Source organism: Astatotilapia calliptera, chromosome 13 (assembly GCF_900246225.1).
Source record: "Astatotilapia calliptera chromosome 13, fAstCal1.2, whole genome shotgun sequence".
NCBI classification, from domain to species: domain Eukaryota; kingdom Metazoa; phylum Chordata; class Actinopteri; order Cichliformes; family Cichlidae; genus Astatotilapia; species Astatotilapia calliptera.
This window is the reverse complement of record NC_039314.1, coordinates 3,041,695-3,059,132: the sequence shown is the minus strand read 5'-3', so window position 1 is coordinate 3,059,132 and position 17,438 is coordinate 3,041,695. Positions and strand designations below refer to the sequence as shown.

Here is a 17,438-nt window from a genome sequence, read left to right as displayed (position 1 = left end):
GGCAATTTTCCTTTGCTGCATGTTCAGCTGGAGAAACATGGTTGATACACGACAGGTATGATATGTAGGAGCGTGCAGGAGCTCAACCTCACATAGTTGTGTAGAAAGATGCCGTGCTCTGGTGAAATGCTTGCTGTAAATATGTACGTCTGGAGAGACACAAATCATTGGTCCTCATGAGAGTTTTAAAAGCCATGACCAAGAAATCTTTATGATTTTTATTTTGTATAGATATGGAGTCATGTTTCTGACAGGGCTGTCACATGATTGTGTCATTTATCATTGGTTGGTGGAGCTATACTGTGTGTATGATTTCATGTCCGACATATGATAGGCCAGGTGGTATGTGGAATCTATGTGTGCTCTTACCTTCAGTGCAGCTGTAAACTGGACCCCATGACTTTACACATATACTGAAATACATGCTGAGAATGCTGCAGCGTCTTTTACAGCAAGCTGTCCTGCAGGCACACTATACATTATTTCTTGAATGAACAGTAACCGTTTCAGATAAGAGATTAGTGTTGCAGAAAATTGTTAACCTGGTGAATTGCGATGCAAAGTTTCCACATTCTGCTCCTGACCATGTGTTCACCTTTGATTTTGTCAGGTAAAAAGAGCGCCACTTTCATGACACAGAAACTCTGACTTTAAGGTTGACATAGTTCGCTAAGCCATTAATCTCATTTTGTAGTACACCCCTCAGGTGTCTCCACATCTTAGCTTGTACACATTAAACGCATTAGCATCCTCTGTTGGCAAACACTGCCAAGAGAGGAAGTGCCCAGCTATGAAAAGCCGCTTTGTTTCTTTGGTTCTCAAGAGTTGTTGCAGAAGTCTGTTCTTGTGAGCATTTAATTTGTTGCCTTTTTGAATTGGTGGCTGAGCTGCAGTCACAGTACCCCCACCTCTATACACCTCCCTGCCAATGATGCACATTGGAATTTTCAGCTTTAATCCATCACAAGTAAATTCTTTCTCACAAAAAAAGTACACCTCTTAAATCCTTCCAATTATACCCTTAAATGCTATTTTGACAAAAACACCTGAGTGGGGCTTTTCTCATGGGTTTTTAATATCGCCGTGTTGGAAGTGTGGCTAAGATCAGTGACCACTGCTGCAAATCCAGAATAAGCAGGCCATCGTGCCCACACACACACACACACACACACACACACACACACACACACACACACACACACACACACACCCTCGGGCTTGGAAGTGGTGTTACTCACTGGTCCTACCTTTGGCTATATCACTCCTCAGCCCCCCTCCCTCCTGCAGGCTGTTTATGGCAGCTTTTGCTGCATTAGAAATGAGAGCTGTTTGGCTTGGAGCTACCATATCGGCCACCTTCTTTTCTCCCTGTGCTCTAATCTTATGTAAACACAGAAATCAGCTCCAAGCTCACTCTGGCAGATGCAGGCCAGCAGTGATGTCCCACTGTGATATATCCCTCTAAAGCCTGGATTAAAAGTTTGGAGGCAGGGAGCATTTAAGGGAGGAAAGTTTATATAGGAGCTATTTTTTTTCTGGGTGGGATGCTATCATCTCTTTATTTATGCATGACTAAACAAAAGGAAAGACGGAACTAAGGTCGGAAGTCAGTTGGATTGTATTCTGACTTCCAAAGAGAAGGAAGCAGTAATTGTTCAAGAGAAATAAAATCTTGCTCTTTACACGTTACAAAGCAAATTAGAAAGCCAAAACTACTATTTTACTAATAGGAGGGTGGTGGGACTACGCTTTTAAGTGTCTGGCCTGCCAGAAATCAACAAGGAGATATAGAAGTGAAGGAGGGGGACGAGCGCTCCCAAAAGAGGGACAAAGATAAAGCGGAAGGAGATGGAAAGAAAAAGATATCAACACCACGCTGCAAGAAACATGTTGTAGTGTGACCCGTGTCCAGCTCTGTGAATGCATAAAAGCATCTGTCTTCAAAGATGCATTTTAGGTACGTGCATGCGCACGGATGTGTGTTTGTGTGCGTCGGCGCCTGTCTGTGTGTATCTGTGTCCGTGAATGATCTATGGTTTGTGTTTAGCGTGCCATATTTCGGCCCGGCCTGCCATCAGTGGCGTATGAATGATAAATTGCAGATGTCCATCGGATTCACCCGAGCACCTGTGGTCCTTCTCTCCCCCGGCCGCATGGCAGGAAAGCAGAAATAATAAATAAATAAGTAAAGTGAGAGATAAATAAAAAGGCCTTTCAGGGATGCAGAGTTCTTTTTTTTGTCTCCAGGGCTTGTTCAGGATACAACCTTATTTTTTTTATGTATAAACAGAAAATGAAACAAGTTTCTTTTCTTTAACCACCTTTCTGTTGTCCACTTTTGACCCAAGTTGAGTCTCTGCTTTTGTGAGTCTGCACAGATAAGACAAACCCAGCAGTCAGGGAAGATTTTTGTTGGCAGCCTTGTTTTGAGAGGCCTTTCACCATTGACATGAAAGTCCAGCTAATTTCACGATGCAGTGAAGGAGAATTTACAGCGCTGGTTCATCCGATTGTTTTCTGTATTTATAATGTTCTCTCTGTCTTCCTTCTCTCTCCCCAACCGGTTGCAGCAGATGGCCCCGCCCCTCCCTGAGCCTGGTTCTGCCAGTTTCTTCCTGTTAAAATGGAGTTTTTCCTTCCCACTGTCACCAAAGTGCTTGCTCATAGGGGGTCATATGATTGTTGGGTTTTTCTCTGTATGTACTATTGCAGGGTCTACCGTACAATATAAAGTGCCTCGAGGTGACTGTTGTTGTGGTTTTTGCGCTGTATAAATCAAATTGAATTGAATTGACATATGAAGTTAAAATGAAATACTTAATGTTTCATCTGACTTTATACCAACCTAGAACGGTTTGAGAAGCTAGGCCCAACATGCTTTTTGGACATTTTCATTTGTTGCACGTTGCTTTTGTGCTCAAACATCCATCTATTACTTGACTAATAATTTTAGCTCAATGCTATAAAAGCAGATTTATTTCCAGTGGCCCTGAGAGATCAAACGAATTGCAACTTAAGAAAATACCAGCAAAAAGAAAAACGCTGCAAAAGCACGCAAAGAGCAACAGAAGTAGAATAAAATGTTTATATGAAGGCTCAGCAAAGATTAGAGGAGTGAATTAAGTGTAGCGGTAAGCAGACAGAGTTGTTAATGGAGGTTAAGAGAGCGTGGTTTCTTGATATATAAGAGCTGATTTGGATGGGAAAGCGGTGCACATGGTAGAGCGGTGAGGAGTGTGTGCAGGGTTTTTTTGTGTGCTGTTTTTGGGTCGCACTCTAATTAATTTGTGATAGAGTCTGCTTCATCATCCAGGACGTCCAACCCGGCTTTCCTCCCTAAAACTGCAGTGTGTCAGATCTTTGCTCACACTTTTTCCCACCTGCTTCTCCTGCACCACCACTGTGAGACATCTGCTGCTTGAGTGTGTTTTTTGGCGTTAACATGTGTACTTATTAAAGTGCAGTGTAGAGTAGTCTGATGTGCTTTGTTTCCACCCGTTTAAGTCTCTGATGTTGCACACGACTGCGCTGTTTTTTTGCCCCTGAAAGGCTCGAGAAGCATCGCGAGCCGTCCTCTTCCCTCTCCACTTTCTCCTTTGCTTCTTCCTCCAGTCTTCCTCTAAGTCGCTCGCCCCACTCGCCCTCACTCTCTCCCCCTGCTGTGTTTGTGTTTTCTCGGCCTGCTTGTCTCAGTAACAGTAAATACCCTTGCTACCTGACACAGATCCACCTTTCTACTTGACCGCGCACACAGAGAAGGGCAGCTGTGTGCGTGTGTGTCAGTGAAAAAGTGTATTCTCCAGTGACCCTCTGCCCTCTAGTGAACGGGGACTGAGTTAACACACATAAGCACACACACACCTACACACATGCACGCACCCCCCCCCCCCCCCCCCCCCAGGCAGCCCCCTTCTCTGAGATAAAACACAGGTTTAATCTTTGACACTGTGTCCAAACTGGCCTCTTTGCAGGTGAGGGGAACCTCCTGGGGAACGTGTGTGTGTGTGTGTGTGTGTGTGTGAGAAGCTGTTAGTTTCGGTGTGACCTAAATGTGGAGGACAATAGCCTGGAGGCTATGTGTGTGTTTGAGTGAACATACCGTGCAGTATGTGTTGTCTTTTTTGTTGCCTCTGTGTGTTTCTGTGTTCCTGTTTCTTTTTTCTTTTTTCTGCTTTCTTCTCCATCTGCCTTCTCACTTTCTGAAGTCGATGATGCAACTATGTCAGATATTGGTTTTAATAAAATAGACAGTGTTGGCGAGTCAGTCAGTCAAGCCCGCTGTGCTCGAATCAGTACACAGTGGGCCTGTGAAAATAAACATGGTTTGTGGGGCTTCCTGTTAATTCCAGAATTTCATCTAAAATCCTTCTCCTCACATACAAGGTCTTGAACGATCAGGCCCCATCTTATCTTAAAGACACGTCCCAGACTGCTGGCTCACTTACATAAGGTATTTAAAAGTACAGTGGGAGACTTTCAGGCCCCTTATCTATGGAACCAGCTCCCAGTTTGGATTCAGAGACAGAGGCTCTACTTTCAAGATGAGACTTAGAACTTTCCTTTTTTAAAAGCTTGTAATTAGTGTTGGATCAGGTGACCCTGGAGCTCTCCATGATGCACTGAGTGTTTCTTCTTCTCTGAGCCTGGTTCTGCTGGAGGTTTCTTCCTTTTAACGGGGAGTTTTTCCTTCCCACTATTGCCAAACACTTGCTCATGGGGAGGAGGGTCATCTGATTGTTGGGGCTTCTTTCTAATACTGTTGGATTTAATCTTACAATATAAAGTGCCTTTTCACAAAACTAAAAATACTTTCTCATTTGTCTCTCATGGCGTAGCACCTGCAAACACTCTAGTTTTATGTTTTCTGGTATGAAATGCCCTTCGAGCATGTGGAAATTACACCAAATAATAGTGTGGGTACAAATTTTTAGCCAGCAGCTGCTTTAATATAGCCGTTTCTTAGCAGGCATCTTCAGGAAGCCTTGTTCACGCATTATTTTTGTCCTCAAATATGAATTTGCAGTTTATTAGTACAAGCCTGTCACAGTGTGTAACAATGGTCCCCCTGCCATCCAAACATGAGCCTCTGCTTCATATAGTAGCACAGGGCAGCTCGCTGCTGTTGGTCAGGACAGAATACTATCAAGCTGAGGCTATGCATTCAATTCCTGCTTGAGCGAGTGATTACTCTGCAGGGTCTCCTCAACATCACTTCACTCATCCCCCGCTTTCACATACTCTTATGTCATAGGGTGTTATATCTGGAAATTAGAAAAGGGCTGTGACACTTGTAATTGTCTACTAGATATGGTTATTCATTGGTTCATTGTTATCATTAATCTCATTCATATGCATGTGGAAAATTATGTAGCTATACAGTGAGTTCCCGAGTAGTTAAAAAAAGGAAAAGATTTTGCATACAGCCCCCAAACAGCGTCTTAATCCCTCGTCGTCATTGAAAATAGATCTGTGATACGCTCCACATGCACAGACTTACTTTACATAAACACCAAATTAAGTTAGTTTCACTCTCAGCTCCTCACACACGCTTGCTGTCTCGCGCTCGCCCACACTCCCGTCGTTTCTCTGTCTCCTTCACTCTCTCTCTTTCCCGTGCTCATTTTCAGTCCAAGATCACTTCAATTAAATCCCCCGAGTAAAAAGCGACCGGGCGCCACTGGCGATATTGGTTATAAAATTTTGAATTTTGGAGTATTAAAATCAAATTCAGATCCTCAACATGTTAAACAATCATCAGCTGGACTGCCACAAGCTGACGCTCACTCATTTTGAGGTGGAAAATCGGCCCTGCCGGCCAAATCTTTTCCATAATAGATGCCTAGAAGTGTAATTTTGTGGCCCGAGCTTCTGTAAAATCCCAGAATTCCTGTTTCGTTTGCAGCCCTCTGTGATGATGGTGATGTTTCAAATGGAGATATTGACCTTTTAGGAATATTTACCATGTAATGCAATTATACTACTAATGGATTTGGCCCACTGATCTTTTTATGCACTGTGTCAGCGGGCCAGTAAAACATTGCTGGCTTTATTACAACACACACACGTACACACACACACACGCCATGCAGACCAGTCAGGCCCTGTGCTCATTTGCGTGTGTATGTTCAACATCTATAATCCTCTCTCCCTTGTGCAATCGCACACGGGCTCAAGCGCACATGCATGCGTGCGCACACAGTCACAGACACACACATGCACACCAGACCCCGCGCGAGTGTGTGTCTGCCAAGTCGAACGGCAGGCTGCCAGCAGAAAAGGGGGCTGTGATTGGGGTGAAGGCTCATCTGGTGGGGTTAGCCAGCTATAGCCACACACACACAGACACACACAAACACACACTGACAGACATACTGACCCAATGCCCAATTAAATTAACAGACTTTATTAGCTCAACACGGCCCCCCAACCGCTGGCCGTCGGTCTCCGGCCACGGTTACAGGAGCGCTTGCTGTTAGCATGTGGAATGCTAATGTTTTCAACCGCTGCTGTCAGACTGGTGCTGAGCTCCACTCTGCTGGTGCTAATGAGCCAAATCTACACCTTCAGGTTCCGTAAGTGGAGCATAATGTAAGTACAGTTTGAGTTAGAGCCCATCCCGATCACAGATACCACATTCAGACTGATAAGTAACAAAAAACTGCACTAAGCAAAGGTCGGACAAATACAGAAAACCATTCAGGCTAATGTTTATGATGTCTTCAGTGAAATCTGCACTTTCCATATGCTTGTGTTTTTGAGCCTCAAACACTAAATGGACTGCAGTTGGGTAGTACGTCAAAACGTAGTTAGCTCCTGAAAAATCATTTTTCTTAAAAAAAAAACCTTCATAAACGTCCACTTACTTGTTTTCAAAAAGCTTCCTAGATGGAGTTGAAAATCTAAACAAACTGCTTCTAGTTAGTGTGGATTAGTAATGAGAAGAGTGGTACTGGGACCAGAACTGTATTTTAGTTCGGACCACTTTAGTTGGGTTGCAAAGCAGCTTGCAGATGTGCAGTTTTAATAGAAGCCGAATCTGAGCCAGTTGTGTCAGTGGTGAGCTGATGTGGGCTAACGCTGAGGTCAGTTGATCGGCTGTAACTAAAGCTGAATTTGACTTTGTGCCGTCCCTAAGAACACTAAGATCAATTATTTTACATTTTATAATAAATTGATTTTTACGTCTGCGTGTCTGGAGGAGCTTCATCAAATTGGAGAAAATAACTTTGTGATGATGTCATCAGTAATATTTTCTCTGATGCTAAATTTGAGCATTTAACAGCATAAATTTATAACACGGGGTGCTTTAGAGGGGAAATTATGATTTAAAATATGTAAAATGGTAACTGCGTCCATATATTGGATCTGTAGCTCCAATTATGGTAAGCCAGTCTGAACTGTATCCCTGCACCATGCCTGAAAGGAAATAATGTAAAGTCCAAGCTGCTTTAGGAACCCGAATGTACCAGTGAGCTTCTAAACTTCAGCCGCACTTCACCTTCAGACCACTGCTGACACCTGCCCCACCAAGTATTATCACTCATACTGGTCATTTCCTCTTTTTCACCTGTGCGTGAACATCTGGCTGCAGGCCTGACGAAAACGGGTAGTGAGAAATGCGAAAGGCCGTTGAGGCGAAACGTGGCTGTCTGCGACGGGATTGATTTGAGCATGATTTGTGTATGAATGAGTGTATTTGTGTCTGTGCACATGTGTGTGTCTGTAATCTCTCCGCTGTGTGTGTGAGTCACGGTGGTTTGTGTTCCGTGCTCTGGTTGTCTAGTCTAAATATACCAGCAGACCATGAGAACAATTCTCCCAGTGTCTTTCTTTCTTCTTTTTGCAGCCACCAGCCCTCTGACACATATTGGCACTTAGTCGATGCCTTTCACTCCTGATATAACACCATTTCTGTCGGGAAAAGATTCAAATAGGAACCATTTTAAGGCCAGAGAGTGCATTAACAGAGCTATGATGGCCGTCAGTTTTTTTTTTTAATAGATATATTTGCTGCCTTGTTGAGACCTTGAGGCTCTTTTAATGGACAGAAGAGAAAGAAAGGAGGTGGTGGGAGGTTATAGCCAAGACTTGATCAGCCAGACAGAGAGCGTCAGTTTAGGAAGGAGCGACAGAGGAAAGGAGAACGACATACAGACGCTCAGTGAGACAAAGAGGGAGGGCAGATGGTAGAAAGAGTCGGCACGATGTGTGAAAAGCAACAGTTAGTCGGTGTCTTCGCTCTGTGCCAGTCTGGCCTAAATATGGCATGCTTTTGACACTTTCTCCCCTCGCTCACACACACACACACTCTATCTCTCGCACAGTTTCGGCAACGTATAAAGAATATAGCTACATTCACACTGTTTCTGCATAAAAATTGCTCAGCTCTGTCGTGCCAGAGTCGGGTTAAAACTGGTCTCTTTTTACCATATTTTAACACGAGAGCTGTAATCACAAGTTGACACCACATTAGTCTTTCTCAGAACACTACATTTACATTGTATTACAGTAACAGAAACACTGTGGCTCACGTCTTTGACACTGTTGACTGTATGACATTTAAAAAAAAAAGAAAAAAATGAAAAACTGACCAGTGGCAGTGTTATTGCGAGCTGTGAGGGATGCCACAGCAGCAATCGAAGCAGAACTCAGTCTCAGAAGTTCTCAAACATTTATACGTACACGGCACACTAGTCAGTCAGGCAGTGCAAGCTCAGTAAACACAAGCTGTGATATTTACAGTCTTCTAACAAAGGGAAAGACTGATTACTGAAAAGGACTACCAGGCACAAGGTGAAGAGCCAAATGCATTAAAGGGGCCTCCAAAACCGCACTGTAAACCCAAAGAATTTGGCAGAACTCAACTTGTCTGAGGCTATTGATGTCCTTGTTTTTTTCTTTTTAAGCTGATGATTTAAAATTCAAATGTCTTTTAGAATTCAAAGGTTTCTGATTACACTATTTTATTACAGTTCAGTTTCACTGATTATCAAGTCTGCTCCAATTTTGTTTTAGTCACGACTTTGTTCATAGTGGGGTTTATGCACCGTGTGTCCGTTGTTTTAGGCACTCAGAAGTAGCGTTTACCTCACAGTAAATGCTGCAGTAACTGTTCGTTGTGCTTATTGTTTATAAAACAAATACATTAATACCCGGCAAGAAAATTACGATCTGTTTATTTTTTTCTTTCTTACTCTGCTCACTCCTATCTATGCTACTTCAGTGATAATCAATAACTCAACCACCCACTTCACTCAAGGTGTTACTGCGTTGCTGTTCTATCATAAATGTAAAAACTATAACACAGTGGGGGGAAAAAATGACAAAACAACTCAACAGAGTAGTATATATCCAACATTTACAAGTAGTCTGAAATTATACTTTTACATAGGTCATGAAATTTTTAAAAAATCTGTCTCAGCATTTAAACATTTTGGTTTACATACAGTGTTTTTTTAAGGGGGTGAAAAGTGAACTCAAAAGATAGCATATTTATTCATTTATTTGCTTGCTTGATACTTTTAAAAGCCCCCTTTTTGGTTATTATTTTGGTTTCCTGTGCGTTGCTCTGATGAGCCAACATTCAAAGAAGAAAAACTACACCATGGATGGGCGAGCCTATTGTCGCATAACAGGATGTGATTCTGAGAATTTTAATGTTTACTGAAAGAACCTGAACCAGCCTCCTCTTCCTTTACCTGAGCACTCTGACAAAGACAGAGTAGTCCTGAAATGTGTATTATCCATGTTTCAGGACTGTGGCACTTTCAAGCTAATGGCATATCTGTTTTCAAGAGCTGCTGCTACAGCACACTTCTCACTGGGTTATGTGGTATGACGGCAGAAAATGTGTCACGTGTCGTTGTTTTTATAAATTCTGGTGTGCAATTTACACCATCAGCAGTCTGTCTTTAAAAACTTAATTCCACTTATTTTGTGTTAGTCACTTTTACTGCTTTTTAATCCTGTACTCAGTCGATGCTGCAGTATGTTGTGTTGGCTTTTCAAATCAAACAGTTCTGCCCTGCAGACTGGAGAAAACAGACATGGCCTCATTCTTTAGCAAAACTGAAGCGGGCACGTTTTTGTGAAAATTGTGTTCAAGGCAGGATTTTAATGCTTTGACTAAGGGAATTTGGGCATTCTTGGAAATGAGTGTGGAAACTGCTTTATGGCCTTATTGGACTTGATTGATTAATATGAAATACCTTTATTGTTTAGGTATGTAATTTGCTGGATCTGGTTATTTTATCCATCACCAGTGCCTAACTTGCTGAAAGAGATTGATGTTACTTAGATTAATACTCAGATGGAATTTTACAGCTGCTCCTACGATGAAATAAAGTGGCTGTTTATTTTCAACTACTCTTTCTTTCTACATGAAGACCTGCAGACCGTGTGGTTACTTTGTCTCTCTGCACCACTCGAGATAAGCGTCCAGGATATGTTCCTTCAACCCGTGTGACCCTGACAGATAGCGCCAAACTTAATCCCACACACGCTCACACATACACGCACGCCTCCGTCCCCTCTGGCTCTTCCTCCTCCTATAGGCAGAGACATATAGGGAGGTGAGAAGGGGGCGGTTGGGACAAATTTTTTTGGCAGTGGTTAGTAGGCAGCATGCAGTATATGGACACACACACACACACACACACACACACACACACACACACACACACACACACACACACACACACACACACACACACACACTCTCATATGCAGAGTTATGTTTCAACTTGATTTACAAGGCTCAGCTGCAGGGAATGAGAAAAAAGCAAAAGAGGGCGGGACTTAGATGGACAGAGAGAGAGAGAGAGAGAGAGAGAGAGAGAGAGAGAGGAGTGTGGCTTACAGGTAGCAGGTCTGAGAAAATATAGCAATTGTATAACTGATTTAAAGAGAAGTGGTGCATGATTTTACAAGGTCAGGGAGCTTCTGCCCTGTAGTAAAACTAAAGTTTGTCGTTAAGGAAATATTAATTTGTGTACCTGACACATTGCTATATGGCCTCCATATAGAAAAGAGGCATGTAGGTTAAATAAAGAGGGATCAATATGTACAGAATATTATGATATCTATATAAGATCTGAGGGTTTTTCCCCTCCAATCCAATCCACAGAAAACTCCCCCTCTGTGAGCAGTGTCTTTGTCACTCTACTCTAAACAACACACTTCAAGGAGGCTTCACGGCAACTTGTTCTTTAATGGAAAACAGTTCAAATGAAAAGTTTACTCTTCAAATGCTTCTTTCATTAAAGACATTTGTCACAGCGAGGAAATCAGGTGTCATTAATAGTGAGATGAAAAACCTGTTAAGATGAGCCAACACATGTACCGCTCCTGCTGTGACAAATAAAAAATGAAAGTTTAGAGATATTCTGAAGTGGAAATGTTAGTTTTTGTAGGAAAATCTAAATATTTAATCAGAAATAAAAATCAGTGCAGAGAATTTTTAAGGGTTTAAATATAATTTGTGTTGAATAAAAAGATATTCACACTTTTTACTTTAAAGTAATAGTAATATTTGTGCAGCTTAATAGTTGGTAACATGGTCCTGTTCAGACTCTCATGCACTGGTGTTGAGTGCTATAAAATTAGCAGTACTCTGGTAAAATGACAGTAAGTAGACATGGCCCAACCTGTATGGGAGTTTAATCTATGAGAAGGCCTCATGTTTTGTATGTTCTTCATATGCTTTGTGTGCACAAGTAAAGCACAAAGACTGTGACTGACTCTTCAGAGCAGTAATAGAGGTTAATGTCATTATGACACTCAGGGTAGCAACTGGTGGCTCTAATGAGGAGTTCTTTCTTCACGTGTGGCCACTCTGCTGGATTTATGATCAGAAAAACAGCAATAGGCTTTTCTAATAGGCTGACTGACCTTCTCATCAGGAAGCATTTTTCTAAAGATTGCCTAATAGCTGTTATGAATATGATGGCCTTGTGGGTTATTAAAAGCTAACAAGAAGGAGAAAGATATCCTACCCTTAATGTTGTGTGTTCTATGTGTGTATGTGTGTGTGTGTGTTGAGCCCAGAGGCTTCTTGAATGTTTCCTCTCTCTCTCACTTGTGTTCTTTCTTTTATCACGAGGCCGTGCAAATACTGCTGAAGTGCTGAATGACCTGCTGATAAAGCTGAATAAGCCAGGAGTGTGTATGTTTGTGTGTGAACATGTAGGTGTGTGTAGGTGTATTTTCCTGATGATGACCAGTGTTTTGTCTTCCTCTTTCGCCCCTCATCTGTTCTAAAGGAGATGGTTGAGAGAAAAAAACTGGTTAAAAAATCTTAAGGTGCAAAAAGAAAAGGAAGAGGAGGGATAGCAATAAACGGGTACACCAAGCTCGCCATTTCCTTCTAGGAAAAAGTTGTGTCGTGGAGAGTTCAGCCTTAAATCATGTCTGAGCATGAGCTGACGAGATTCCCAAAGCTATCCACTTGTGAGGAACAGAACCTGTTTAACCTGGAACCAGAATTCTTTCTCCCTGTCAGGAGCTGCTGTAGTTGCTGCGCCTTGGGTTTAGATGGACAGCTTATTAACTACATGGTATTAAATGCTACAATTACACAATGCCTTTTATAGAGGATTTAAAATGCTATAATCCAAATTTGGTGAAACTTCATACAAAATAAAACAAATCATAATAAAGGAGGGGTGCATAACTCGGAAAAAACACAGATGTTCAAGGTCCTGTGTATAGAGTAAGTCCAAAGGAATCGACAAACAGACAGATGTTTCTAAAAACGCCACTAAAATGCTTTGAATCATTTAGTGTTAAGTGCAGGTGTGTCTGTGCATGGGAAGCATTCTTCAGGGAACTTCACTTTTAAGTTTGTCATTGAGTTGAATGACAGACTCAGTTCTGTGACTGAGTTTCTTCACTTGAACAGTTAAAAGGTGAGGACAATTTCTATGCAGAATTATGCACCACTATCACTACAATCCATCCATGGAAATTATAAAATGTCAAATGCAAATTTTAAGTGTGTTGAGGTCCTTTATCACGTCTCCAACAAACACTGTGGTCATATGGTCATCTTGAGGACACAGCCAATCAGAAAGAAGTTAGCTTAAAGGGAAAGGGGGTGGAGCTAAAGGAGCTTGTTTAATGAAAGGGGTTGCACCAAACTAAATAAGGATTGTTTGCAACTGTGAATTATGCAAAGCCAATCCTAACCCCCCCCCCCCCAAATATACAGCAGGGAATGAGCATAATGAGGCAACTTTAACAAATCTCATGAATTATGAGGCCATGGAGGGCAAGTATTTAAGGCCTCCCAGCAACAGTAAAGAAAAGCGAGCTTAAGAGTTAAAAAAAAAAGAAAAGAAATGCAAGTTCACAATTAATTGGTAAAAAGAATAAAAGGTCATAAAAAGTATGTTTAAAACTAGAGGAAACTACTGGCCAACTGCTCCTCACTAACAGAGAGCAACATGTGGACACTCCTTTACCTTTATCTCGGGGGGAAGTATGGTTTCTCAATTATCCTTGTTTGGCTATCCCCTTCCGACCTGTGGCTGTATTTACGCGAACGCCCATTTTATCCATGGCTTTTAATGGCATATAAAAAAATCACTTCCTCATCAAAATGCCCTCTCCTAATAGCTTTTTAGAGTTGTTTGGGAGCTGTTTGGGTTTGGTCATTAGTGGACCATGAATAAGTGTGTGTGTGTGTATGTGTGTGGTGTTTTGGACTGAGAGGCGCTACTAGGTTGTCCCACTAGGTGGGATAAGGGTTGGTGGAGAGTTGGGAGGAAGGGGGGCTGGGGTGGCTCCCATATCCAGGCTGTGTCCATGAGGGTGGGGTTGGTGAGGGTTTGGGAGGGTGTGTGGTGCAGCACTTAGGCCATACTGGGCCTGATGGGAATGCCAGGCCCCCACACCACTTTCCAAATCACTAATGGAGCATCTTTGGACCCAACACAGCACACACAGACACACCTAGACACACACACACAAAGCTGCAGACAACAAGATGTTTAGACACGAGAAACTAGCTTTGAACTGCACTTTTTTCGCTCAAAGTTGACGAGATCAGCAGAAAAAAAGCTCCACATGTACTGTAGCTCCGCCCATCGCCCTCTCCTTTCCCACTCTGCTTTGCTTTTCACACCTCTCAATTATTTACTGGCCTTTTTGTCCACCGCTGGTGGCTTGGCCCCAGGCATATGTCATTGTGTGTGTGTGTGAGCATGTTTGTGTATGCAGAAATGAATACTGTTTCACACACTAACAGAAGTCTTTTATCATTCAGAAATGTTGTCTGTACCATATGCTCACGCAGGTGCTGACCGGTCACCGGCATGCTGGAACCATTTTTCACAGCCCCAGTGGTGACACAATATGGGAGACGGTGTGGTGGCTTTCGGAGATGTATTCTTTTTTTGTGATATAACATCTGATTTTGCATTTCAATTCTTGCGTATAAAAATAAGTGTCTTATGCACATTTACATCCTACATGACAGAAGTTTCAGAGGGTTGCAACCTCACGTTCTCCTTTTGTAAAAATATGGTTTTACGTACACATTTACATTACACATGTAAATGAACAGGTGAGGCGTTGTATTATGGGGAAAGGTATTAAACTGTAACTATAATTATTTAACAAAAATACATGAATATCGAAATTCATCAACATATTAATATTTCCAAGGCTTTTTAACCCTTATTACATTATATGTTACAGCAGCCTTTCATAACCCTAACACTTCATAATAATCCTCAGTTATAAATTGAAAGCTCATAGCTAATTAAATGTATTTAAATTGTTACTTTGGTGTTAATAAACAGTGAAAAGCTAATTAATAATAATTATGCTTATTGTTGTGCTAATAGTCAATAGTCTTACTCATGCTTACCTTTGTTATTAGTTTTTGGACTAAAAATATAAAATATCAAAATAATAATGCAGTTTAGTATAAACTAAACCAAATATTATCTATTAATATTAATAGAACTCTCACTTTTGTGAGACAGAACTATTTTGAATTTGGGGATAAACCCCATAAGTTGCTAGCCAGACAACTAAAGAAACTAGAAAATGATAGAGCGATTCATAAAATCAGAACAAGTAACGGAAATCTGGTCACATCACACAAAGATATTAACGATAACTTTAGACAGTTTTATGAATCCCTCTATACTTCTCATCCCACTGCAGGGCCTAATGAAATGCAGGAATTTTTAGATAAATGTGATCTTCCTGTGTTAGACCAGACAAATGCCAATATTTTGAACGCTAAGATCACAATTGAAGAAATTACAAAATCTATCGGATTACTAAAAAACAACAAGAGTCCAGGCCCTGATGGGTTAGGGAATGAGTTTTATAAATACTTTAAGATCAAATTAAGAACCATATCTATTTAAATTATATAACCATGCATACAAAATGAGCACCCTACCTCCAACATTGAATGAAGCAGCTATTATAGTACTTCCAAAAAAAGGCAAAGCATTGGAGGAAGTGGGATCATATAGACCTATTTCTCTATTAAATTCTGATCAAAAAATTCTGGCTAAAATACTAGCGAGTAGACTTAATACAGTAATAGATAAATTGGTGCATTCAGACCAAACAGGTTTCATTCCAAACAGGAGTTCTTTTAATAATCTTCGACGTCTATTTAATATAATCTATTCCCCCAAGGTACAACAGGACCTACTTATACTTAGCTTGGATGCCGAAAAGGCATTCGATCATGTGGAGTGGTCCTACCTCTTTGCAGTCCTAGAAAAATTTCAACTGGGACAAGATTTCATCTCTTGGATAAAACTACTTTACAATAATCCCACAGCCAGAATTCTTACAAATCAGACATTATCAACTCAGTTTAAACTCAGCAGAGGTACAAGACAAGGATGCGCTCTTAGTCCATTATTATTTGCCCTGGCTTTGGAACCCTTAGCACAGACAATTCGAACCCATATGGATATACACGGTTATGATACAACATACACTTCTAATTCTATATCGCTTTATGCTGACGACATATTATTATACATAACAAAACCATTAATATCCCTCCCAGCAATTCTCTCCGTGATTGATAAATTCAGTACTTTCGCAGGCTACAAGATTAACTGGGGAAAAAGCGAAATACTGCCCATTAAATTAGAGAATAAACAATGGCTTACATCTCTCCCATTTAAAATAACCTATGAAAAAATCACTTACTTGGGCATTACAATACCAAAAAAACACAGCTCCCTAATGAAAGAGAATTTTCTTTCCTTACTGGAGAAACTTAAAAATAACATTCAGTACTGGAGGACACTTCCTATTTCTTTAATAGGGAGAGTGAATTCAATAAGAATGGTATTCCTCCCGCAGTATTTGTATCTGGTTCAAAACATCCCAATTTTCTTGCCCAAATCTTTTTTTAAAAAGATGGACGCCATCATTATGCCATTTATATGGAATTATAAAACACATAGAATAAAAAAAAGACCACCTATGCAAACATAGATCCCTTGGTGGACTTACACTACCTAACTTTATGTACTACTACTGGGCATCAAATTTAAGAATAATTTCCCTTCTATTGGATGACACAGCAATACTCCCTAACGGCTTACAGATGGAGCGGGAGGATTGCCTTCCTTACTGTGTTGGTGGAATACTACTCTCTCCTATTCTTTTGACAAACTCATATTACAATTCGAATCCAGTGATTTATAATACCGTACAAATTTGGAGACAAATAATTAAGCATTTCAAATTGAAAAAACTATCAATATGTATACCCATTACAGCTAATCCCTCCTTCCGTCCATCATGTGTAGACGGAGCTTTCAATATATGGCAGGAATTAGGAATTTGTAAATTAAAAGATTTATACCTAAATGATACTTTTATGTCATTCCAACATTTAAAAGATAGATTTGGATTGCCTCACAGTCATTTTTTTAGATATCTTCAACTAAGAGACTATATCCGTACATACCTGCCACAATTTGAAAACATATCGTCCGATCCTTTGGACAGATGTCTTAGTGATGGAAGGGGGTTTGAACAGAGAATTTCATTATTTTATAATTCAATACAGGAGATGAGTATACCTTCAACTACTTCAATCAAAGAGGAGTGGGAAAAAGATTTTGGGACTCTCCTATCAGAAGATTTCTGGCAGGAGGCCTTACACAACATAAATACGCCTTTTATTAATTCCCGTCACTGTTTAATTCAGTACAAAATTATACACAGACTACACTATTCAAGGGAAAAACTTCACAAAATGTATCCAGAGTGTTCCCCCCTCTGTGAAAAATGCAAGATACACTATGGAAATCTGTTACATTGTTTTGCACTATGTCCAAGGCTTCAGGGTTTTTGGTATGATATTTTTACTTATATGTCTAATATTTTTAAAAGTAAGATTGAACCAAATCCGACAGTAATCATCTTTGGGATTTCCAACGAAACAC

At 40.8% G+C, this 17,438-nt stretch overlaps 1 protein-coding gene across 1 annotated transcript in view; it reads left to right on the top strand.

Moving 5' to 3' along the window:
• bcl11aa (BCL11 transcription factor A a) overlaps positions 1-17,438 on the top strand; it is a 55,990-nt gene that overhangs the window by 17,576 nt on the left and 20,976 nt on the right. The window lies entirely within an intron of this gene.